The sequence below is a fragment of the Vicugna pacos genome, chromosome 2 (genome assembly GCF_048564905.1).
Source record: "Vicugna pacos chromosome 2, VicPac4, whole genome shotgun sequence".
NCBI classification, from domain to species: Eukaryota; Metazoa; Chordata; class Mammalia; order Artiodactyla; family Camelidae; genus Vicugna; species Vicugna pacos.
This window is the reverse complement of record NC_132988.1, coordinates 12,174,152-12,200,763: the sequence shown is the minus strand read 5'-3', so window position 1 is coordinate 12,200,763 and position 26,612 is coordinate 12,174,152. Positions and strand designations below refer to the sequence as shown.

The 26,612-nt window shown below is 45.2% G+C and overlaps 1 protein-coding gene and 1 non-coding gene across 9 annotated transcripts in view; one reads left to right on the top strand and one right to left on the bottom strand.

The window, feature by feature from the left end:
* TRIM2 (tripartite motif containing 2) overlaps positions 1-26,612 on the top strand; it is a 158,937-nt gene that overhangs the window by 68,780 nt on the left and 63,545 nt on the right. The gene's annotated exons all lie outside the window — the stretch shown is intronic.
* TRNAS-AGA (transfer RNA serine (anticodon AGA)) lies at positions 19,912-19,984 on the bottom strand. The gene has a single exon. It is a non-coding gene; the product is annotated as a tRNA-Ser (tRNA).

Below are 26,612 nucleotides of genomic sequence, written 5' to 3'. Positions count from 1 at the left end.
AAGAAATGGCAAAAATTAGGTGTCTTTCTCATCTTAATCTTAGCCAGTAATGAAGCCACTGATCAAAACCACACTTAAATAGTTACAGAACGTGGTCTCCAGATGCCTGGTACCATTAAGAAGAAGTCTTTTTTTTTTTTTATAACAGAACTTTGCATTTTAGAGAATCAACGCCTGCCAGTACTGTTGTGCCACAGACTCTTTACAGCAAATGAGCCTCAGATGACAAATGCTTTCTTCTGCCCCAGGTCACACGGAAGTCACACAGTGACTTGTTGTACAATAAAGTGATGTGACGGGGTGCCGTTTGCTTAGAGGAAGGATGGGCAGAGGTTAACTGCAGTCTTCTTGCTGTTTTTCCTTATTTTCAGCCATCAAATAGCACTTACCCTTTGAGTGTCCTCCATCCCCTTCCTCCCCAAACTCTCAATCCAGAAACCAGAAGTACAAAGTAATTGATGCCTGAAGGCTAAAACCCACTCAAGCTGCCAAACCACCCACCAAAACAACATGAAAAGATCAGGGAGCCTGAAACAGGAAGGGGTGGGGGGAGGTGTTCTATGCAAAGTCCTCCTTTTTCCTGTGACATTTACTGTAATGTCTCTGCTTCAGCTACAGACCCTGCAGAAGAAGGTATGTTTTATTCATTTTTAAAACAATATCATGGAAAGAAAAAAAAATTGGATTTCCTCTATAAGGCTTTTTTTGGGGGGTGGAGGAGGTAATTAGGTTTATTTATTTATTTTTAGAGGAGGTACTGGAGATTGAATCTAGGACCTCATGCATGCTAAGCATGTGCTTTACCACTTGAGCCACACCCCCCCCACAAAAGCTGAGTTTTTAATAAGCCTCTATTACAGATTGAATTCATACTACTTTCTAATAAAGCCTTTACATATCAAGAATGGGAAATAATTAAGAAGTGGCTTTGAATAGTTAAAAGCAGTTTCTGTAATGGGAGATAGCCAGATTTGGGGAGTTATAAAATTATGAATTCCATCTGCATGGGAGCTGGTTTTCATTTGTAATGCAGTACAAAATATTCTTGGCATGTTTGGGGCTTATTCCACACAGGATGCTCCACGCTAGAACTAAATCTAAATAGAACTAAGTAGATTTCTTTTCTTAGATGTTGTCCCCAAATCATTTCCTTTTCATCAAGTTCCTTGGATAAATGTACTTACCGAAGTCTGCCAGGTCTTTCTACAAGTCCTCTAGTCTTCAGTCTGCATTATTCAGCTGTTCAGCGAGGATCTGTTGATGGGTGGTCAGTGGGGACTGGAGTTCACCAGCAGACCAGAGGGTGGGAGTCACACTCAGACCTCCTGCTTGTCTCCTACATCTGTTTTCCAGGCTGTAGAGACCCAGGGCCTGTTACGAGTCCAAGCTTCTAATGCTCGCTGCACGACAGGCCAATAAATTGAAGGATGAGTTGTTGGGGCAAGGAATAGTGACTTTATTCAGAAAGCCAGAAGACCGAGAAAATGGTAGACTAGTGTCACAAAGCACCACCTTGCCTGAGTTGGAACTCAGGCTTCTTTTATACTAAAAGGGGAGGGAGCAAAGTCAAACATTTCCTGGTTCCAGTCAGCCTCCACAGGGGGTGTGTTAATTTCTTCCTGCCTACAGTCATTCACAGGTGGGCCTGGTCAGGATGTTTCCTATGAGCTAAACAGAGGTATTTTTGCTTAACGCTCATTAGCTGGGAGGCAGGGTTCCCAGAGACGGGCCATTATGTATAATGTAAACTTAGAGGCAACATCCTTTTAGTGATTAACTTGTAGCAAAAGCAATAGAATGGGAAGGTTAAAGTAAAAGAAGCAGACCCAATATGGAGTCACATTTGTTCTTCCCTATTACAGGCCCAGCTTTCTGAATTTTACACATAAAACCTGCTATAATACTAACGTTTTTAACATGCATGCTGCATTTGGCATCTACAACTTAAGGACGATCACTTAACTCATTCAGAATCATTGGCTAGCATTTACAGTTTGTGAAACAAATTCCAAAGATGAAGTAAAAGAAAAAAGTTAATTTAATTCCTGTAAAGAAGAAACATTTAAATTAAGAAAAACAACAAGTCTAAATTCATACGGCTGGGGAAAGTTTGGTGGTTTCCGGATGTGAATACTTACCAAACACATTGACTCTACACCACTAACGCTCATCTTCATTGGAAATTGGAGTGAGAGGTTGGTTCATCTTTGATTTCAGTAGGCTCATGGGATGAATCGTATTGTGAGTCTAAATCAACAGAAGTTGACTTGCTTTTTGTATTTTAGGCATATTTAGTAATTCTTGGTTAGCTTTCAGTCTTAAAACCAGGAGGATTAAATTACCAAATAAAAACAACACAAAACATTCAGCTCTTGACTTAGGGATAATATATTACCTGGTGGATTTATTGTACCAGAACTGATGCTGTCAGGGACTGTCAGTCATTTCTTCTGAGAGCTGGGGATGCCTGCCTTAAGGTAAATTGAGGTGACTGCATGCTATCTGTCTTTTATTTATGAAGCTGACCCTGTTCACTCACTGGATGTGCTTTGTGGTTTTCTCCATACTTCTTCCCACTCTATTAGTCCTGAAATTTATTGGCCCCTGTGGCACAAGTCGTGTAGAACCAGCTCACTTGATTCAAGCCCATAATTTCCTGAGCAAGGCAGCTAACTGGGCTCTGCCATGATCATAATGCTCTAACATTGGAGTGAATCTTTACCTTTTAAAAATCACTTTCACATTAAATTATTCCATTTTATCTTTACAGTGGTGCTGAGAAGTAACATTTCAGAGGTGAGGAAACTTAAGTCTAGTGACTTCCAGGAAAGGAAGAGTTAGGACTCACACTTCAGATGTCCTTCTCACTAAGCCAAATGCTCAGTAATATTTGATTGGCTGTTACATGATAAAAATAATACAAGAATCACGGGCAGCTCTGGATGAAAGGATTTTTTTTTTAATTTTGGGGGGATGGGGTAATTAGATTTATTTATTTATTTATTATTAATTTTTAATGGAGTTTCTGGGGATTGAACCCAGGACCTCATGCATGCTAAAGCACACCTCTACCATTGAGCTGTACCCTCCCTCTGATCCCAAAAAGTATTTTATTGAGGAAATAAATTTAGGAAGGTGCCTGGAAAAGTGGCTTCCAATAGAGACTTAAAATTTAACTCTAGACAGAAGAACATCACTCAAGATGCCACTCGAGAAGTATGTGAACAAGACGTGATCGGATGTCAGTTTATATGACACAGACAATAGTACATGACAGTTCAGAGAAGAGAGAAAACAATAGGCTGGAGAATCAGGGACAGTATAACTGAGGAGGAGGGGCTGATGTTAGAGCTTAAAGAATGTGCAAGATTAAGATGAAGTGGAAAGTGGGTGGGGCGTGGTAGGCTGCTGAGGGCCTCCCGAGCAACTGCAGAGAGCTGTATCAGATGAGGGCACAGCTCTGATTGTAGGAGGGACTGCCTGGGAGGTCTAAGTAGGGAATTCGTGGGAACTAAGGTCAACTAGGGAGGATGGGGCCGAATCAAAGATCCTTAGTGCCAAACAGAGAAACGTGGACTGTTGTTTAGGTGCCACAAGGTGTGTGGCCGGAGCTGGTTCCTTCTCAGGGCTGTGGTGGCCTCAGGCATTCCTTGGCTTGTAGACGGTGTTCTCCTTGCGTCTTCACATCGTCTTCCTTCTCTGTGTCCAAATCTTCTTTCTTTTTTTAAAATAAGGATGTCAGTCGTATTGCATGAGGGTCCACTCTGATTACTTTTCACTTGATTACCTCTGTGAAGACCTGTTTCTAAATAAGGTCACATTCTAATGTACTGGGGGACTTCAACACATCTCTTTTCGTTGGGGGGGGGGACACAATTCAACCCATTATAGGAGTTATTGAAGAGTCCTGAGCTGCAGGGTAAGAGAGGGAAATGTTATTTTAATGAAGATAGACAACAGAATGCAGGAGACATGAGGGAATGGGGGAGCTATAGGCTGGGAGAGGAGGATGAAGAAAAAGATAAGGTCTATAGATATTTCAGAGGTGTAGTTGAAAAGATTTCAGTAGTAGTGACAATAATACTTCTTAAGTCTAGAACATGACCGTTCACAGAGCATTTCCTCTGTGCTACCGTCTTGGGTCTTGATGACTGTGTCTGGTGTCTCCGGGTTTCTGGCCTGGGAGAAGGACCAGTGTTGAAGTCACCCACACCAGTCAGGGCAGCTGGCCAAGGCAGCTACACGTGCTCAATTTGAGGTGGTGACAGAGCCGAGTGGAGGTGGCCACTGGGTCACTGGAACCCCGAGCCGGCTAGACAGATTTTGGAGTTAAATGCGTCGAAGCAGTCCTTGAATCCAGAGAGTGGGTGAGATCCCCGCGGGAGCGAATATAGGAAGAGAAGGCAGTAGGCTTGGAATATGGGCAAATTCCCAGAGTCAGAGATTGCTCATAAGTCAAAGCATCTTTTAAAGAGGCGGAGGAGAAGCAGCGAAGTTCTGAAGAAAAAGTTTCTAGTAGAAGTGTCAGTGCCAGGAGCTATGGAAGGTGGGAAGGGAACAGGAGGGGAACTGGCAGGGAGTCACCTGGGGGAAGACTTGGGTTTTAGCTACGATGAAGAGCATGGAAGGAGCAAGTGTCAGGGAAAGGAAGACAGGAAAGACAGCGATGACCACAGGGCGGCAGGATGAAGAAAAGGATCGGGGGCTTTTATTTTGAGGTCATGTTTGGTTTTTTTGGTGGGGGAGTCATTTTTTTTTATGGTGACAGTTTACAAATAGTAAAAGTCACCCTTTCTAGTGTTCAGGTCTGTGAGTTCTGACAGTGTGTGGTTGGGTAACCACCACCACTATCGAGACAGAACAGTTGCATCTCCCCAATATTCTCTCCTGCAGATGAACTTTTTGAGAGGAAACCAGGGTTTCCTTAAAGTTGGAAGGGAAGGAAGCTAAGTTAAAGGAGAAAATGATGGTGCTACAAATGACCTTCTTTACAAAACAGAAACAGACTCACAGACACAGAAAACAAACTTATGGTTACCAGAAGGGTAGGGTATGGAAAGGGATAAGTTGGGAGTTTGAGATTTGCAGATACTGACTACTATATATAAAATAGATAAACAGTGAGGACCTACTGTGTAGCACAGGGAACTGTGTTCAGTACCTTGTAATAACCTATAATGGAAAAGAATATGAAAAGGAATATATATATATGTATAACTGAGTCACTGTCTATACACCAGGAATTAACACAACATTGTAAACTGACTATACTTCGGTTTTAAAAAGTTATTTAAAAAAAATAAAGGTGCTGAAGTAGAGGAAAGGCTGCTGGGAGAGTATAGCTCAGTGGTAGAGTGCATGCTTAGCGTGCATGAGGTCCTGGATTCAAACCCCAGGACCTCCATTAAATCAATCAATCAATCTAATTACCTCCTCCCACCCCCCAACTCCTCCAAAAAAAAGAAGGGTTAACTGAGGGAGTGAGACCTGGAGGTGGTCAAGAGGCAGACCGGCTACGCAGAAGGGGTCAATCTAGTGGGGAAAAAAAAATCTCCCCTCTTCCTGTGAAGTAGGAGGGAGGAAGAATGCATACATTCAGGGTCTAGGATGTCTGTTGGGAGTGGAATCCTGAAGTCCTGTCAGCAGAACCATTTCCTGCTGAGCGAGATGCTAAAAGTCCTATTCCATAATTTCCTCCTCAGAGGTATTATTTCCTGTTGCAATTACTGTTTGCAGGAATCACATCAAAGTAAGGACGGGCAGAGGCCTGGTTTTCTTTGGGCTGTGTGCCCACATTCTTCTGCCGTGGAATACTGGAGCAGTTTGAGAGCGAACCACTTCACAGGTCTCCAAAGTTAAGGGCATCTGTTTCTTTTCCAGTGGAAAAACCTGGGAGCAAAAAAGGCTTCAATCCCCATCAGTGTGTGTGACAGCCAGTGAATGACACTCGGCTGACAAGCTCACTTCCACAGACACATCCTCGGGGCATGATTTGGCAGATGAGATTCACTTCTCATCATGTTATACTTTTGGCTTAAAATCACCTTGCAGTGACGTGCCCTCCCGTGGTCTGTGATGTCACTGACATCCCTCCTCCCCTTTGCCATCTCACTGCAGCCTACCTGATTCAGGTGAGGGAGGTGGGAGGACGTTGAACAGCAATCCTCAAACCATGGGTTTCACAAGCAGGTTGTGAATCCAGTCATGGGCTGCAACCAACCTATTTAAAAAAATGAAATAGAACAGAAGACAGCAGGGAGCTAAGTGTGATCTCACGTGACTTGTGTTTCAGTGAAACATGTGTCTGTCCTGGACCACAACATATAATGTGTTTCTGTATGCCTCATGGTCACAAAGGTTTGGGAAGTTCAGGGGTACAAGTGTCTGGATCCTTCACTAATAGTGTGGCCCTTGGCAGGTTACTGAATGTCCCCGTGGCTTAGTTGGAGCTGTAGTCTGGAAAATGGGATAATACTGGTATCTATTTCGTATGGTTGTTGAAAGGATTAGAGAGGAAATGCCTGAAAAGCATTTTGCACTTCGCCTGGTTCATAGTCAGTGCTTCTTATTATGATTTCTTCTCCCACCTAGATTTAGAGCCCAGACCTTTGCCTCCTACCCAGACCTTTCTTCTGCAACTGGAGCTGTGAACTCCCCAGTCCGCTTGACATCTCCTCGTGGTTGGTCCACAGCCTCTCCAGCTCAGGCTGTCCAGATTTGAACTCAACTCATCACCCCCTTCTCTCCCCCGTCTTCCCCTCTCCTGGTGCCCCATCCCACCCCCCGAGCACACAGACCCCTCTGCTGCTCTGCCAGAATCCACCTCTCTGTGAGAGGTGCTATCACTCACCTCTCACTTAGGCTGTCTGAGCAGCATCGTACTTATTCTTCCAGGAGCAGGCTTCTGAGCCACCATCACCCACTGGCTTAGTGAGATTCTGCCCGAAGTCATGCTCCGTTCACCACACCTCAGCTTGCCTAGATCCATCCCCTCCAGCCTTTCACGTCTGTGAGTCTTCAATGGCTCTCATGATTTCCAGGTTCAGGTCCACCCGCTTCACCCTACAAGGCAAGGTCCATCATGGCCTGGCCTCTGACTGCCTTCCCCTTGTACTTCGTACTCTGGTGATTCCAAACTGCTTGTCGGTGGACACACATACCTTCCAGTTTCCACTGCCCTGAATGCTCGTTCCACCATTCTGTTGTACGTATGGCTAACTCTGACTTGTCCTTCAGGACTCAACACTGATTTTCGAGTGAGAAAGACTTAGATTTGAATCTCCTCGTCAATAGTCAATAGCTGTGTGAGTCTGAGAAGCAAATTTCTGAAGCACTTGATGTCAGTTTGTGCATCTGTGAAATGGGAATAGCAAGATCTACCTCAGAGAGTTGTGAGAATTACATGAATGGCTGTGTGTAAAGACCAGTGCCTGGCAGGTACCAAGGACTTAATAAATAAGTGGCTGTGATTGTTTTATTTATCATCATTAATTTTCATTTAAAAAAAAAGGTTCAGTTCACCTCCTTGTGGACCAGAGCTTCTCACAGACCTGAATGAGTCAGGTGGTCAAAGATTACTGTCTTTGCACCGGCTGTTCCTTCTGTCCAGTTACCCTTCCCACTCTTCTTCCCTTGATCCACCCCTCCCTCTCCATTAAGGTACATTCAACCGAAGGTTCACCTCCTCAGGGACCTCCCCATCCCCCTGGACCCCCAGGGCACCCTGTGCTCACCTCCATCAGCATTCTTGCTGCCCAAACTGTGATGCCTTCTTTCTCCCGGACTCTTAAAAGTCTCCTGGGGGCTCTATGCCTTATTCACCGCTGTATCCCAAGCTCCCTCAGTGCATTCAGATGCCTGACAATATAGAACGTGATCGATAAATGTATCCTTGATGCACACATGGATGGGTGGGCGCACTGTTGTAATTCCTTCCTCCCTGCGGTGCCTGCCTTCTCCCTTTCAGGAAATTCTTTCTGTTAATTGCAATCAGATTAGTTCTCTTACAGTCTGTCACTCACCTGTGCTTCTCCCATGGCTCTGGTCGCTGCACTGTGCTAACATCGGCGATTAGGACCTTCCACAAGGTGGCTTCTATTTAGTGTTCCAGACTTCTCTCCTTTTCTCCACCTTATCCTTTATGCCATGGGAAACCACGCTGTTTTCGCTCCCTGGGTGCTTATCCCCTCTGGCTCTTTCTGCTTCCAAATACACCTTCGCCACCTACTTTTCAGCCACGCCTCTTTACATGTCCCCGTCCTACAAACCCACGAAGCCCTCTTAAATGCTACTGTGCGGCAATTCCAGAACCTTTTCTGATCTATTTTTTAAGCTTTATTTATTTATTTTAAGCTCCTTTATTGTGGTATAATTTCTGTACAGTAAACTGCACATATTTCAAATGTACAATTTGATGAATTTTGATTGATGTGTACGCCAATGAAACCACCACCACAATCAAGATGGCTAGCATTTCCTTCACTCCCCAAGAGGTGCAATTTTTGAATTCCCAATTTATTCCTTTCCAACCCCTCTACCCCATGTTATACATATTTGTTTTTGATGGCAAGCTTTTTGAGTCCAAGAATTGTGTCTCAAACTTCTGTGTAAACTTTCCAACATCTAGGACATCACGTTGCTTGTCGTTTCTCATCGGCGTTTGAGGAAACGACCAGAACTGACCATCAGCTAGATCTAGCTCTCCTTTCTGCCTCCTGCTTTATCTCTGGGGGCATGGGGTAGGAGAGATCAGAGTTTAACTCTTGCCCTTTGATTCTTAAATATAATTCATTTAACTTTACATTTGCACCATGTTACAACCACATTGTACCAGGTATTCAATAAGCATGTTTGATGAATTAATGATTGATTAGTGGTGTGGTTTCTTTTAGAATTAATACACCTTCAAGTCTGTTGTTTCTGGTTCTTCGTTATTTAGAAATGTGCATACTAATAAAACAAGAGGCAAAGTATATGAAATGTGTAGATGTGAATCCACACACACATTGGTGGGTGGTGATTGCATATATATATTTTTTATATATACATGCGTATACTCTACACCATCAAGTAAAAAACAGGAGGATTAGGACAGTCAGTGAATGAACTTACAAACGTGAAAACCTAACGATAGTTCTTTTTCAAAGCCTAGAATTTATATTAGTAGTTTGTTCTCCAGCTCAATCCCTCTACAATCTACCGCTTTCCCGGTCGTGCAAAGCTTGGGGTGTGTGATGGGTGATCTGCCGTGGTGGGAGTGGTAGTTGAGTGACCTCCAGAGCTGGTCCTGGGTCCAGCTGGTCTAAAGCTCTGTTTCTTTGGTCCTTATGAAATTGAACCCCTTTCTCCAAGCAAAAGAGTCAGGCAGCTGAGCCTTCTTATCTGTTTGTCCTTCTGCCTCTCTTTCCATCCCACTCCTGAGTGACCGTGAGCCTTCAGGTGGTGTTGGCCCTCGCTTTTGTGTGTCTGAGTCAACCGTCCAAGCAAGACTCATGAACAAGTTGACAAAGCAAGTTTGCCAGTTCTCAACTGTTGATGTGTTTTGGCCGGGTCTAACTTCCAAAATTATTAAGGCATGCTATGTGGCATAACAGAGTTCACAATTTATATCCAAGCAAATTCCATGGAGGTAAAGGTAATGAGTTAGCTATTGTGAAATCTCACATTGGTCCTTACTGACGGGAGACATGTGGAATATACTGGCGATAACCAGAAAATGACTTCTATGTACTTTTGGTGTTGTTCCTGGGAGACCACAAAATCAGAACAATAATAGATGGTTTTTCTAGGCATCGAAACACCAGCAGCATCCAAACAGTGGAATTATTTTCAAAGCACTATTTTCATCTAGTTTTTAAAATCATGCCAATGTAATCATCGAAGAGCATTTGCTCTAAGGAACACTGCGAGTGGGGATGCTGTGATCCACCAGCTTCAAAGGACGAGTGGGTGGTGTGGCAACAATAAAATCCACTGAATACTGGGTAAACTGGATTGTGGTGGATTGCTCCTCCAACATCAAGGCAGTCTCACTGTTCATGCCAAGTTGTGTGGCTCTTGGTCATTTCCATGTTTTGGTCGGTATAAGCTATGCTAAATGTTAAATTTCAGTGATACATATAACACATATTACTTGCTAAAGCACCATTTTTTTCTTTCTGTTTCTATAGTGCTTCTTTTTGTTTGTTTTTATTTTTATTTTTAAAGCACCGTTTTCAGTTACTGCTTTTTCAGAGTTAAGATAACTAAGCTCCAGAAATATTATTAATTCAAAATAGATCCCATAGGTCTCTAAACATTTTGAACAAATATATTCTCTTATTTCTAATAAGATGATTATTTATAATTTTTTAATCGACATGTAGTCAGTGTACAATGTTGTGTCAATTTCTGTTGTACGGCAGAATTCTTCAGTCATACATGGATATACGTATATTCATTTTCATATTCTTAAGACGATTCTTTAATCTCTGTTTTATTCAAACCAGTAATTCCTATCTTACGAATTTGTCCTTGAGAATAAAATGGTACATTTAACACAGAATCTGGTACATAGTACAGGCTAAATAAATGTGAGTTCACTTGCCCTTCATACGCCATGAATCAAAATGCGTATAAGGGAAAAGTAACAGTCACAGAGTAAATGACTGATACTTACTGAGCACTTACATAATACTTCTAGACCCTGCTGTATCAGGGATAAAAAGATGGGTAAGGCAGGGCCAGAAGCTCGCTCTCTAGCAGGAGAGGCAGACATTTAAACCCACAGTTGTTGCTGAGAGTGCTAATACAGCAACAGAAGTCCATCCAGGGAGGGCGGATTACGTTGCCTGGGTGAAAGGGCTGTCAGGAGAATTTTCAGAATAGAGGTGTTGCATCAGCTGACTCTCTAGCAAGAGAAGAAAAGGATTGGATTCCAATCGTGTACAAAGGCACCAAAGGCAGAGGGAGGGGAAAGACTCAGGACTCCCTGGAGTGTTGGAATGAGTGCATTTAAAAGTCCTTTCTAGAAGAATAGGAAAACAAATGTATGTATGTTTATGCATCACTGGGATGTTGTGTTCTACACCAGAAACTGACACATTGTAACTGATGGTACTTTAAATAAATAAATAAATAAAAATAAAAATCCTTTCTAGAAGATTCGTCGGAGGGCAAGCCTGTAGCAATTCCAGCCCCAGTTACAAGCATTGGAGCTGCTGGGCTTAAATGTCCCATGGTTGCTCATGGGATTTTCGTGTCTCCAGTAACTTGAAGTGGTTTGTATGTTCTCATCACTGCAGGGAGGACCAGGAGATGGGGTCACAGGGGCAGAAGAGGTCTAGACCCTCCTGTATAAAAACCTAACGGCTCCTGTAATGGATTGATTGTTTGATCCCCGCCAGAGTTGAAGCCATAACCCCCAGCATGATGGTATTCATTAGTAGATGGGGCCTTTGGGAAGTAATTGGGGTAGATGAGGTCATGGAGGGTGGTGATTAGTGCTCAGTCTCCAGGTTAGGAAATAACTCTGGCTTTGAGTTTTGTTTAGTTTTGTTTTATTGAAGTATAGTCCGTTACAATGTGTCAGTCGGTGGTGTACAGCATAATGTCCCAGTCATGCATTAACACACATGTATTCATTCTCATTTCTTTTTTATTAGAGCTTATTACAAGATACTGAATATAGTTCCCTATGCTACACAGAAGAAATTGTTTTTTTCTGTTTTTATACATAATATTATGTTAACATTTGCAAATCTCAAACTTCCAAATTTATTCCTTCCCACCATCTTTCCCCTGGTAGCCATGAGATTATTTACTATGTCTGTGAGTCTGTTTTTGTTTTATAGGTAAGTTCATTAGTGTCTTCTTTTTTCTTTTCTTTTCTTTTTGTTTTTTGTTACATTCCACATATACATGATATCATATGGTATTTTTCTTTCTCTTTCTGGCTTACTTCACTTAGAATGACGATCTCCAGGTCCATCCATGTTGCTGCAAATGGCATTATTTTATTCTTCCTTGTGACTGAGTCGTTTTCCCATAACAAGTACTTCTGAAGGCATTTTACATGAGAACCTGGCCAATAAGACTGTGTTCTCCCAGGAGCGCTGGTCCAGCCCCGGGAACGTCCAGGCAGACTGATGATCAGTCAGTCTTCATCATGGGCTATTGTAGGCCACGTGCCAAGATTGCATGTGCTCTAGGACATCACTGGGGCAGGATCCTGTCCTTGTGGAGTTTACATACTGGTGGGGAAGGCAGCTGTAACCAAGCAAGCAAATAGATACGTCATTACAAACTGTCCTAATTGCAGTAAAGGATTCCAACAGGGTAAAGTGCTAAAAAACAAAGGGGGGACACCACTTACAATGGGAGGGAAGAGGAGGTCATATCAAGGAGGCACCATCTGGGCAGAGAGCCAAGGGTGCAGGGGCAGCCTTGCACCTGGGGGTGGGGGGCTGGGAGCAGGGGTCTGGGAGAGCCCTGACTGTTCGAACAAAAAGAAAAATAGAGATAAAATCTGTTCTTTTCATGAATCGGCTTATGGGCAAGTCTAAATTAAGTCTGGGTTCTTCCATTTCCATTTCTAGGAGCAAACAAACATGTGTTAATAGCTTTTTAAAAATAGAATGGAAATCCTACCAAGGCCCTTCAGGGAAGGGCCGGAACTCACTGGTCATCTGAGGCCAACAACACGCTCTTCAGAGTAAATCCAGCTAAAAAGGCTTCATATGCCATCTGTACAACGGCTAATGATTTAACTTCCAGTCTTCTGTTTCTACGTTAGTGCCAAATTTTTATTGACAAGGTCAGAATCTGAAGATTCACAACTTCTTAACTATGCAGAGTTGGTAAATACACTCTGTTATGTCTTGTTTGTTTTTTTTTCCCCCTTTCTATTCCCAGGAGCCTGTCTTCTCAGTGAATCCCCCTCTAACAGGATGTCCTGGTTTATTTTTTCCCTGCCCTTTGCCGAGTGGATGGCCAGGGTTTTAACCTTTTAGTACCCTCATCCTTTGTGGTACATCCTTTGTGGGTTCCTGTTTCTCTGCTATCTTGGGAACTCCTGCTGTTTGACTGCAGGGTTTGCATATTCATAAACTCTAAACCTTTAATTCCTCGGGCAGACCTGCCGTGTGGTATGAGAGCTGTTTGTTATTCCTCAATACAGTTTTCTACTTTCACTTGGTGAGAAATACACCTGTGCTTGTATTTCTAGTCGTTTCTGTTGTGGAACAGTTTCCAGAGAACTACGTAGTCATAATGAAACCCCGGCAGCCTGCAAAGGCGGCTCCCCAGGTCTGCCTGTGCAAGTCAGGCCTGAGTCTGTGCTGGGCTTTGCCACTTGCTAGTTGCATGGCCTCGGGGGAGTCACGTCACCTCCCCAGACCCGTTTCTTTGTGTGTACTATGGTGATGGACTGGATGTGGCCACAGAGCTCCAGGTGTTCTGAAGAGATGCATGGGGTGGGGGCAGCAAAGAGAGAAGTGAGCATGTTGGCAAGGCCCTCAGGACCAGGACTGGTTCTTTAAACAAAGTATTTTGTGGCTTTAAAACCATGGGGACTGTATCGTTGCTCTGGTCCTTTCCAAATTTAAATACCTCTGATTCTATGAAAGGATGAGAGTCTTGTGCCTTCTTGCTTCCAGTCACTGGTGGAGAGGCTCCAGGGCAAGAAGAGAAATAGAATAGAATTCAGGCCAGGAGCTGGGGTGGTGAACTGAGCCCCCACTGGGACTAGAACGTGATGGAGTCTAATCCCTTGATCCAGGCCCTTTGGTCTGAGCCTGGGGATCCGAAGATCCCTACGATGGAGGGGTGGCTTATGTCCCCTAAGAGAGTACCAGTGCCAGCCACGTGGCAGGGGAAAGAGGAAAGAAGGTGCCAGGTTCTTTGACTTCAGGCTTGTGCTTCTGGATGGGCACGAATTGAGCACTGGGTGCAGTTGGGTGCATCTTGGCCAAAGTTCCCTCCCAGATCCCAGCTCCTCACTTTTTCCTTTCTGGAGAAGCTTTGCTTTCTTTCCACATTATTTAGCAGTAAAACAAAGAGGCAGTTCTCAGGGAGCCAGTAGGTTGTCTATGACTGAAACTATATATACACCTGTGACTGGGCTGTGTTTCTCCCAGAGAAGAGTCCCCACCAAGTTAGAGGCCACTGTTACAACATCTGACCTTGAGGGCTGCTCAACACTTCAGTCAGGCTGGATTATCAGACACTTCATCCAGTAATGACAGCAGGAGGTGGATAACGCATAGTTTTGAAAAGATGTACAGGAATAGATTTCTTGGAATGGCTTTATAAGAAAGACTTTGCATTTCCTCTGGTTCAAGGGAAACAAGTTTAATTATTCATTGCAGTGTATCTAGAATATGGCCTTTTTATAGCATTAGAGAAAGAATGTCTGGCCTGCGAGGAATTTGATATGAACTGGAAAATAAAAACCTTCCTAGATCGCAGTGGAAAGTAAAGCACAGTGTCCTATTCCCATCCACAGATGCCGAGGAAGTTAGGGAAAGAGGCGAGGAGAGGAGGAAATTCGGAATTACGTGGCATTTCTTGGGGGTATCTGAATGTTTTACAATGAAATTATTTGCAGTTTGATTTATCCAGGGCTGGGACTTGGCCTGTTTCTGGCAGGTCCCTCCTGCCCTCCCTCATTTTTCCCAGCCTTCTTCACACTCACCACACTTTCTGTCTTCTCTCATCCCCTGTGTGTAAAATTTAGGGGTTTTGTGACCCCCTGTGATGTTTCCTACAGCTGGGTTTCTCCATACACAGCTCTGAGAAGTGAACTAAATGCATTGCAAATTCTTGCATCTGTGGAAGCAACTTGCCTTTGTCTGCAAGACACACGGTGACCATGCGTCTAAAGAACTGATTGTCTTTTCTTGTCTTACCTTGTGCGCAAGTAAATTGTCGGGGTTGTTTACTGACCTATCTTTGCTTGCGCACACTTAAGTTGTAGGTATTGTTTTTCTTTCTTTTTTTTTAAACTTTTTTTATTGAGTAATAGTCATTTTTCAATGTTGAGTCAAATTCCAGTGTAGAGCACAATTTTTCAGTTATGCATGAACATACATATATTCATTGTCACGTTTTTTTTTCGCTGTGAGCTACCGCAAGATCTTGTATATATTTCCCTGTGCTATACCGTATAATCTTGTTTATCTATTCTACATTTTAAAATCCCAGTCTGTAGCTTCCCACCTCCCGCCCCCTTGGCAACCACAAGTTTGTATTCTATGTCTGAGTCTGTTTCTGTTTTGTATTTGTGTTTGTTTGTTTGTTTAGATTCCACATATGAGCGATCTCATATGATATTTTTCTTTCTCTTTCTGGCTTACTTCACTTAGAATGACATTCTCCAGTGACATCCATGTTGCTGCAAATGGCGTTATGTTGTCAGTTTTGTGGCTGAATAGTATTCCATTGTATAAATATACCACTTCTTCTTTATCCAGTCATCTGTTGATGGCCTTTTAGGCTGTTTCCATGTCTTGGCTATTGTAAATAGTACTTCTATGAACATTGGGATGCAGGTATCATCCTGAAGTAGGGTTCCTTCAGGATATATGCCCAGGAGCGGGATTCCTGGGTCATATGGTAAGTCTATTCCTAGTCTTTTGAGGAATCTCCATACTGTTTTCCACAGTGGCTTTCCTTGCTTCCCTCTCCCACTCTTAATGATTTAGATGTCTTCTTTTACAATTTTGTCTTTATTCTTTTTGTAATTCATGGCAGTTATCTCCTTTCCAGTTATGAGTTTCTCATTTTTGTAGCATCTTTCTTCTTTTTATTTAGAGTAGACCTGTCAATATTTCTTTTAGCATGGGTTTAGTGTTGCTAAACTCTTTCAGTTTTTGCTTGTCTGTGAAGTTTCTTATCTCTCCTTTTCTAAAGGATAGCCTTGCTGGATAGAGTATCCTAGGCTGTATCTTTTTTTCATTCAGGACTTTGATTATATCTTGCCACTCCCTTCTGGCCTGTAGTGTTTGTGTAGAGAAATCAGCTGAGAGCCTTATGGGGGTTCCCTTGTAACCCACTATTTGCTTTTCTTGTGCTGCCTTTAGGATCATTTCTTTATCCTTGACTCTTGCCATCTTGATTAGGCTATGTCTTAGTGTGGGTCTATTTGGATTCTTCCTGTTTGGGACCCTCTGAGCCTCCTGTACTTGGATATCTGATTCCTTCTTTAGGTCTGGGAAGTTTTCAGTCATGATTTCTTCCAATACCTTTTCAATCCCCTTTGTTCTTTTTTCCCCTTCTGGAACCCCTATTATGCATAGATTGGCACGCTTTATATTATCCCATAGGTCCCTTATATTGTTTTCATTGTTTTTTATTTGTTTTTCTCTCAGCTGTTCTGATTGGGTGCTTTCTGTTGTCCTGTCTTCTAGGTCACTTATTCGTTCCTCTGCATTATCTAGCCTGCTTTGCACAGCCTTTAGGTCAGCTCTCATCTCAGCAAATGAGTTTACTAATTCTACTTGGTTCTTCATAGCTTCTGTTTCATTTTTGACATATTTTATATCTCTAAACACTATTTCTTTTAGTTCCTTCAGTACTTTGATCACTCCTTTTTTGAAATCTTGATCTAGTAGGCCATCAATGTCTATTTCCTTGATCGTGCTTTCAGGGGATTTCTCTTGATCTCTTAATTGGGAGTGGTTCCTCTGCTTCTTCATATCGCTCATATCTCTCAGTCACTGTGGCCGGTGGGCGGGCGGGTCACTCCCCTTCCCAATGCCACAGTCAGATGCTGACCTCAGGCAAGGCAGGTGGGTGGATCGCAACCCCTTCCAGCACTGTGGTCAGGTGCTGTGTTCCTGCCAGGAAGGCAGATGGCCACCTGCCCTCTCCCAGCACTGGTTGCTCCTCTGTTCTGTGCAGTTGCCCGCTCTGCCTAGGGTGGGCGCTCCGCAGGTGGGCTCAGGGAAGACCATGGAACTGCCCTGCCCCTGCTCTGTGCCAAATCTCAGCTCATTTGTCTTGGCGTCATGAGTTCTCTGAGGTGCCAGGGCAGGAAGATCCTATCTGCTTTGGGCTGTAAACAAGTCTCAGTCCTGCCTAGGAGGTTGCAGAGCCCCTGGGTGTGGATTCAGGTCTCGGCCCCGCCCCTGCCTGGGCACTGCACATAGGAGGAGATGGCAGCTGTGGCTGCGCCCCGCCTGTCTTCTCACGAGAAGCACCAGTAATGTCGCCACGGGTCTGAGAAGATAAAGGCTACAGTGCCCCTCCCCCCAGGGCACACCAGCAGTGTTGCTTTGCTTTTTTCACAATTTATGGGGGACTGAGGTTGTTCTGCTCCATAGCCCCTCCCAGCCACGGCACGCAGCCCCCTGCAGTCCCCCGGGGCTGCCTCCGTGCAGCCGCCCCAGTCCTCCGCCTGGCTCGGGCCGCCTGGCCTGGCCCCAGCTGCCGGCTCGCGTCTCAGGCTGGGTGTTGCAGGGACCCTCTGTGCCCATTTAACTCAGTTCTGTTGGCCAAGGGGTTCTCAGGGCAGATCTGAGTCTCGGAGGCTCCCCCTCCATCCCGCTGGCCTCTCCGTTGGAGAGGGGAGACCCAGTGAACAAGCGGTATTACCTTTGTGCTCCCTCCCTGCGGGACTGGTCCTGCACTGTTTGGTTTTTTCTTCTTTCTTTTTTCCTTTTCTCCTACCAGATTTTTAGCGTCTTTGTCTTTTGAAGAGGGCGATGTTCTGTCGGAGTTCGGCAGGTGCTCTGGTTGGCTGAGTGGGCCCATAGGTGTGAGTTTTGGTGTATTTGTGGGAGAGGGTGAGCTACGAGCATCCTTCTACTCCGCCATCTTGCTTCTCTCCAGTATTGTTTTTCTTTTATGAGATTTCTGCTGTTCTTGGGTCAGTCAGTACCCTTGTTAAAATTAGTCAGGCTTGAATTAGACACTGAGTTAGGGTCTGATGGACTCATGGACTGGATTTCCCTTTGAGGCCAAATCCATGAAAGAAAGTGCAACCATTTCCTTAAGCTTGATCGGAAGTGGGCAAACCACGGCCTGTGGGCCAAATCTGGCCGCTGCCTGTTTTGGTACAGCCAGGGAGTGAAGAATGGTTTTTATGTTTTTAAATGCTTGGGGGGAAAAAAGTCAAAAGAAAAATCAATTTTTGTGCCTATGAAAGTTACATAAAATTTCACCTTCAGGGTTTATAAATGCACTTGTCCTGCCGCACAGCTCCACTGCCTCGTATACCATCCATGGCTGTTTTCACTGTACACAGGGGCTGAGTGGTTGTAACAGGTATGTGTGGCCCATGAAGTCTAAGGCGTTTACTGTTGAGACCTTTACAGAGAAAGCGTGCTGACCCCCAGGCTTGAGTAATTAAAACCACCACCAAGGGGCGGGGGCAGGGGTGGGGTTTGGGTGTTGGTGGAAGGGTATAGCTCAGTGGTAGAGTGTGTGCTTAGCATGCATGAAGTCATGGGTTCAATTCCCAGTACCTCCATCTTAAAAAAAAAATTAAAATAAATAAACCTAATTACACACCACCCCCAAAAAAGATATAGAAAAAAAAAAACACCACCACAGTTGTCTTTTGAGTCCTACTACATGCCAGGCATGGCTCAGCATCCTTCAGGCATCAGCTTAGTTCATCCTCGTAACCACCCTACAAGGTGTAACTCTTCTATCACCTTTTAACAGATGAGGAAAAGGAGAGTCAGGCAGGTGGTGTAATTTCCCCAAATCAATCTGCCAGTCAGGGTCGGAGCTGGGATATGGACACACATCTGTCTGATTCCAAAGTCGGGAACACCATCCACCATGGAACAGCATTCCAAGTGGCTGGACTGACACCTCCGAGCATCCTTGCTGGCTGGGTCTGCGGTGGAGGGCACAGATAAAGACTGCTTATTTGATATCATACTTGTTTTCATTTTTATTAATGCAACTGATGTTTCACTGAGACTTTGTCTCTCATGAGAGCACACCAATTCCTTAAAGTTGGCGACTGAATGTGGACCCCAGCACAATGCCTAGTACATGGTAGAGCTAAATTAAAAGCTGTTTGAATGAAGGAAGTGGGTGGGGAGTCAGGAGAAGGCAGGAGAATAGGGGAAGACGGGAGACAGGAAGAGGAAAGACATTATCAAGGAGGAGTCCGGCTTCCCCTGCACTGGCCCTCAGGACAGCGATGATTCCACCTGGCACCAAGGTGACTCACCCTGTCCTGGCCCAACCTGACTGGCCTGCACACCTCCTCTGCTGTAGCCTAGCTCCTCCTATTTGCCTACCTCTGCTCCCCTCCCCGGGTGTCACTGTGGCTTCCTGGCACCCAGCCCAGACACATTGCCAGCCACTGCAGGAAAAGGCTGGGTGAGTGGGTGTTTGCTTTAGAACACGTGCATTCAGAGGAGGACATGAAAGCGAGGCCTCCCATCCTCACATCCAGAGATGGTAAGCTCCATCAAAGGGAAAAACCTGGACTCTGCAAAGGTGCCAGAAGGAATCCTTTCTCTTCTTATCTTTCCAAGAAGGCTGCTGACGCTCCAGGCCAGAGCTGGCCCATGAGGACTTGTTCCCACTGGCTGATGACCAGCAGAAAGTACCAGGGCTCTTTCTAACAAGAACCAGGTGCAGGTGGGCTTGGAGCAGAGACCCCCTCTTCCTTTCCAGGACTGACCTGTGATTAGGAGTTGGTGTGAGGACTCACTAAGCTGCAACAAAGTAGCGCTGCAGTCTCTTTCTCAGCTGTGTCAAAGGCAGCCGGGAGATACCCTGCTAAGTGGGTGACAGGCCAGTGGAGGCGGTGTGCTGCCAGGATGATAAAAGTGAATAGATAGAGCATTTCCGATTTTGCATGATTCTGCCCACTCTCATTTAATGGTTTATTTTAGTTGGTATAAGAAAAGAATTAATAGGGAGTAGTATATTATTTTTTAAATAGTTACTTTATTTTTATTTTTGAAATGGAGGTACTGGGAATTGAACCCAGGACCTTGTGCATTCTAAGCACATGCTCTACCACTGAGCTGTAACCACCCCACCCACTGAGTAGTACATTATTAATCTATTCATTTATCAGAAAAAAAATGTTTATTGAAGCTGTAGGGGCTGGGTTCTAGGAATCCAAAAGGGAATCATTTTTCCCAAAGGAACTCAAATCTAGTAGTGGCAGGACTGCTAGTACCACTGCCCTAGCAATACCTGACTGCTTGCTGCGTGTCAGGTACTGGGTGGGGTAGGTTCTCTTCATAGACTAAGCCATTTCTTTCTCACAATAAACCCATTATTATCCCCATTATACAGGTGAGGAAAATGAGGCACAGAGGTTAAATTACCTACTCCAAGTCTTAAGTGGCAGAGCCAGAACTCAAATCCATCCTGGCACTAGGGCCCATACTCTCCACCACCGCCCCACACGGCTTCTGGTCACAGTTACTTGAGACTTGCAGTGCACTGAGCATGGTGCCAAGGCACTTACTCCTATAGCATTCAATCATCACCACAGCCTTATGAGGCGATGGTTTACAAATGAGATTACAGAGGCAATGAGCAGCCTGAATGTAGAGCAAATACAGATGTGTCTCCAGAGCCTGTGCCTTAATTACAACTTCATGCTGAGATTCCTAATATGATTCTAATCCAGGTGACCAGTGTGGTGTGATGCCACATATGTTGCTTAAGAAAATACTCTCTCCTGATTACAGGTACGGGGGAGGCAGCCTCCTCCGGGTTATGTCAAGTTCCGCCATCCTCAGATTATCTCCCCCAGCCAAGATGCCCGGACTCCTACTTTAGTACCACCCTCTGGGTTAAAAGAACCGAGCCCTAGAAGTCCTCAGGAAACTCAGGCATGTTAACGGGAGAAAGTCCCAGCCTGACTCCGTGGCACCTTGGTCACGTGAGCTCAGACGCGGAAACCTGCCGGGCCGGAAAGCGGGAGAGCCGCAGTCCCAGGGGATGGGAAAGGGCCGCAGGGAGCGCACCCACATCAGCGGAGGGGGCGGGTCTGGGCGATCCCCCAGCTCACAGCCTTTACTGCTGTCACTGCATAAAAAGGCCCGACTCTCCCTCTCCGCCCCTCTCCGTCCCTGGCGCTGCCATCGCCACCACTTAAATCAGTTATGTTATACAGTGGTCCTGTCTCCCGGTGAGAAATAAGGTCAGAAAAGAAAACTCCCCGGGTAAGGGGAAAAAGATTCCGAATGCAAGCAGAGCCACGGACATCTCTCTGGAGGACGCTGCCTGGGGGAGGAGTCTGTCGCCATGGAAACCGTCGCCTGGCGGGCGGTGGGACCGGTGAATGCTCTCGGGGCTCCGGCTGGTCTGGGAAGCCAGGGCTGCGGGAGGTTGGCCCGTGTGTGTGATTATTACCGTAGACTAGAGTTCTAGAAGCAGAATTATTTTGTCAACAGCATGAACTTTTGGAAGGTTGTCTCAGAACTGCATGTCGGTTAAAAAATAATCCATTTCGTGGGACGGAGAGGAAGGAGTGCGGGGAAGAGGAAGTCCGCGTCCAGTCAGGCATTATTAGCGGCGCACCCACATCGGCCACCTCCCGGCTCGCGGCGCCTGTCGGTCCCGGCTCTGCCCCGCCCAGCTCAGGTCTGGCCTCGGCCTCAGCCTTATCCTTGGCCTCGGCAGGGCCGTCACCGAGGGGAATTTGCTGCCTAGAATCCCTGACTCCAAATTCCAACCTGGCAGTCAGAACCACTGCACTGATTAATTAAACCCCGTGAGCCGCTGAGGCAAGCAGGAACTTGGCACCGCCGTGAATTTAATTGTCCAGATGAAAATTGTGACGGTGAAACTGCTTTAGAGAAAAAACAACACCTGGTACTGATGTGCTCATCCGTGTGGACATCAGTCCAATTGAGGATCCGGAGTTAGGACTGGGAAGTTACCTTCCAGGTATACTCCGGACAAGCAGTCAACTTAAAATTAGCCAAGCCAAACACTGGCAAAACAAAAGAGCTGTTTGCTTGCTTGCTTGCTTTTGCTTGTTATTTTTGTCAGAGAGCAAGACAAAGAATAAGGCGAGGGTAGCATGCTGCTCGGGTGTGGTGTATGAGGGATCGCAGAGCCTTGTGTTTTGCTTGGGCCTTCTCTGGAAAGGACATCTTCAGGCTGAGAAGGGGCTTCTGAAGCCTCATAAGAAAGAACTCAAACCTGGGCAGGCCAGCACACCTGCGGTCGTGGGTTCAAGCTGCGAGTCAGACTCCCAAGACACCAAGAGGCTTTAATTTAATAATATGGTTAGTAAGCACTGGCAAAGGATACAAAGCAAGAGATACAGCACCTGCATCTCACTGGGAGGCCCAGAAGCTTCTTTTCCCCCTCACCCACTTCGGGTATGTACGAAGGATGAAAGCCAACGTGTGTAGGACTCACCTTGATACATACAAGTCATAGCGCCTTTTTCCCGCCAATCTTTTATGCCATCCTAATTATGTAACCACCGGACAGCTCCTCTAATGCACATCATAAACAAGGCAGACGGAGCATTCTCCATTTATCTCAACTTTGCTTTTGAGAGAACAGTGCTGTAGGAAGGCCAGGTCATTCTCAGGTGGGCCTGGGCCAGCCCAGGCCTCACGTTAGCCTTTTACCCACAGTAGATGTTATGGGTCAAATTATGTCCTTCAAAAAGAGGTGTGAAAGTCCTAAACCCCAGTACCTATGAATGTGACCTTATTTAGAAATAAGATCTTTGCAGATGTAGCTAGTTAAGATGAGATCATATGCTATAGGTATGGGCCCTCATCCGATGACAGATGTCCTTATAAGAAGGAAAAACAGAGACAGGGCAGGGAGTGGCTCATGAAGACAGGTATGTTCAGGGAGAAGGTGGCCGTGTAACAGCAGGGGTGGAGATTGGAGTGAGGTACCTACCAGCCAAGGAATGCTAGGGCTATAAGATAACGGAAGAGATAAGGAAGGATCGTCGCCTGGAGTCATTGGAGGGAGCTTGACCCTGCCAATACCTTGATTTTGGTACTTCTAGCCCCTAAAAGCGTGAGGGAATAAATTTTTGTTGTTATAAGTCATCCCAGTCTATGGTACTTTGTTTTAGCAGCCCTAGGGAACAAATACAGTAGGTAAAAATAGAAAATTCAGTTGCTCTCCATACATTTTAAGTCCTCTGGCTTCAACAAATGATATTCTAAGTTATTGAAAGGATGCAGAGTGCAGATAGCCACATCCCAGACCCGGATTTTTATGAGATCTTAGGGAAAAGGGGAATTTCTTAAAGACTGGAGATAGGCAAGTATACTCTTTATTTACAAAGCTCACAGCCACAAATTGTAGGCAAAGAACTCTATCAAGTATAATTTTATAGAGGAATATTAATGGGATGGTTTCCAAGCACCTAGAAAAGGAAGCATCCTGGGTTCCTTGAGAATAAATGATACCCGACCAATTGGAATTCCTTTTTTGATGGAGTTGTTAGACATAGATTGTAGTTATGTTCCCTATGATCCAACATAACAAAAGTGCCAGGGAAGATAGGATGAACACAGAGGTCATGATAAAAGGATAAGGCCGAGATCAGGGGAAGGGATGGGTCTCACGGTCTTCTGTGCTGGGCAGCCGCACCTGGATTATGTCATCAATATGGGGCAGCACCTTGTAGAAACACACAGACATCTGGAGGGAATACCAGATGGGGAGTCAGAGTGCTTGATCTGGATCACCTTTGCTGCAACACTGCCTGTCTGGGAAGGACTATCCTGACACATGACACCCAGTCAATATGCCTGTGACTTGGAAGCAGGCAACTCTGTCCCCAGGAGTGATTTTTGAGAGGTTCCACTGATGTCTTATTTATTTTTGTGTCATCAGTGCCTGTTACACCACCTGGCACATAATTATTTGTGAAATGTTTAATATTAAGTGGTAACCCCAAGGCCAGGCCAGTTCTGGTGTGAGTTCTCGGGCTGTAACTGTGTCAGCTGGTGCCCTGGTTAATCTGTTTTTATCCATATAACCCCACTAGGTTAAGGCCAACTTGGACTATCTCTTTTCTTAAGGACACTTGAAGGGCAGGTCATTTCTGTTTCTTCACTATTATTTTCAAACAGTTCTGTGTGGTCTAGGACCTCCCCAAAAGCCTGGGGAGGGGTTTCTCCCCAGGACCTCTGCCAGTGGAGGGGAAGGAACCTCCTGGGGTCCAACCCAAACCACTTACCCAAACTGATCACAATGAGTCTGGACTGGCGGGAAGAGGCTGGTTCTGAGGGGTCACGCCCAGCATGCTGACCAGTGAAATACAGCATAACAGTATCTCTTCTCCAATCACTCAGACCTGAATTGAAGTCTGGAAGTAACTGTTCCTTACCATCTTCTTTCAGAAGACCATTTGGGCACAATTTTCATAGAGATCTTTGAAAGCAAAGAGAGGGAAAAAAACAAATCTAAATGACGCTTGCATTAGGCAGACTTTATAGGTTCCTGATTTCGGGCGGTCTCTTCCTAGCTGATTATATTCATCTCTCACTGAAGTGAGATGAATTCTCATGTCACCTCTCTGATCAACTGGCTTTGTTCCACTGCAGAATTGTCTGGTAGCTGTCGCTGCTCTTGCCCATCCTTGAAGGGCATCGTGGCCCATTGAAAGGGGAACTCTGCCAGTCACAAAGCCTGAAGTCACCTCTACTGCATAGTGGCTGCTCCACTCTGGGCTGGTCCTATAACCTCAGTTTCCACTAAAATAATAATACCATCTGCTCTGTCTCTGGGTTTGCTTTGCTTTGTATTATGAAGGTGCTTTCTACATTCTAAACCACCAAGCAGATGTGAAGAATTGCCTTTCCCTAATGGTGTCTCATCCGGCTCTTCTCCAGTTCTGAGATGCGCGTTTACCCATACATCATGTTATGTCACTCATCCATTTGTAGAAGGCCTTCCATCATTCCTCATCTACTTATTATGTGACAGGCACTGCATAGGGACTGAGGAGTTCGAGGTAAAACATGGAACTGTCAATCCTTTTCAGCAAGAATTCTGGAAGCATATGGTGATGACACCCAATCCAGACAGGCGTGGGAGGGTCTGGGATTGGAGGCGTCGCAGAGAATCCTTCCTAGAGTGCCTGGTGTCTTTACTGAGTTCTGGACGATTTGAAGGAGTTAATCGGGAAGGAGTCCAGAGAGGATGAGCATTCCTCTCAGGACAAATGGCATGTGAGCCTAGAGAACAGTGTTTCTCAAAGTGGGTGCTCTTGGCAATATACGGGACACGTATTTGCATGAGACTCTCCTATGCATTGGAGGAAGGCTGGCTGGCATCCCTCTCTCCAGGCACTAAGTGTCTCCGCCCACAGCCTGCAAACAGACCATCAATGTGACAGCCAGAAATGCCCCTTCTCATTTCCAAATGCATACCCTCCCACTCCATCAAGGGGGTTCATGCCCTTTCCTGGTTGAGAACCAATGCTCAAAAATGCATGGGAACATGACTGAGGAACCAAAGTGTGAATGGGGAGAACAGAAAGTGGGAAAAAAATGAAGAAGGCAGAGGCCAGGTCATAAATGGCCTTATATGATGTCCTAACGAGTTTATTTTCTAGGAGAAATGCCTGTGACTGGGGATAGATAGGCCGTATATAAAGGGCTCGGAGTGAACCTGGCACATAATACATGGTCAGTAATTTCAGATTTCCCTGTCTCCCAGGATCCTGCCAAACCCACTTTAGTTAGCACATATCTAGTTCTTATGCACATGTCCTTTCTGTATACTTCCCCAGCATGCATCGTAGTCAAACTGGATGATGACAGTTAATCCCTCATGTTTATTCTCTGGAAGGGAAACACAATTAATCCCTCATGTTTATTTTCTGGAAGGGAGGGACAGAACAACTCCTAGAAGTCAGCTCCAAGATTGTACGGGGAACCAGTCCCAAGGATCTTGGGCTCTTTGCTCTTGTGGCCCCAGTCTGGCTTCGTGAGGTTTCAATACAAGCAAACTCCAACTCAGAAAGAAACTGAGCCATTCTATACCAACAGCCACTACCACCAGTCAAGGCACTTACCACTTCTAGTTGCAATTGCCTGCTTACTAATCCCTCTCCCACGCTCGACCGTGATCTTCCTGAGGGCTGAGAAACCATTAGATTCTTCTCTGTGTCCTCAGTGCCTACTGCGTGCCTGGCTCACGCTAGACATTCAGTACGTGTCCATTGGAATGAATGACTGAGTGAGTAGGTGAACATCCTCCAACTCCAAGCCCAGCAACAAGACTAAGGGTCCCTCCCACTTCTCTGCCATCTTCGTGAGAAAAGAGACTTGCTCCAGTTGTATGCCCCAGAGTTTGAGTTGAGTTGGGGACCAGCAGGAGAGAGATCAGGAGAGAGACGTGCTGGGGAGTGACCAGCTTTCGATGAATTTGGCAATGGGATGGGCTCAGAAACACAAACGAGAAGAAGCAGCGACTCCTGTCATAGCAAGTCAGTCACCTTTGTACTGGCCTGTTTTAGGAAGAGGACATTGTAAAGTCGAGTGGGGTTTGCCTGACTGTGTTTCTAATTAAATTGTAAATTTCTAAAACAGAACGCTTGTCCACACAAACAGCATGTACATGAAGTTTATAGCAGCATTATTCAGAATAGCCCAAAAGTGGAAACAACCCAAATGTCCATCAATTGACAGACGGATAAACACAATGTGTTA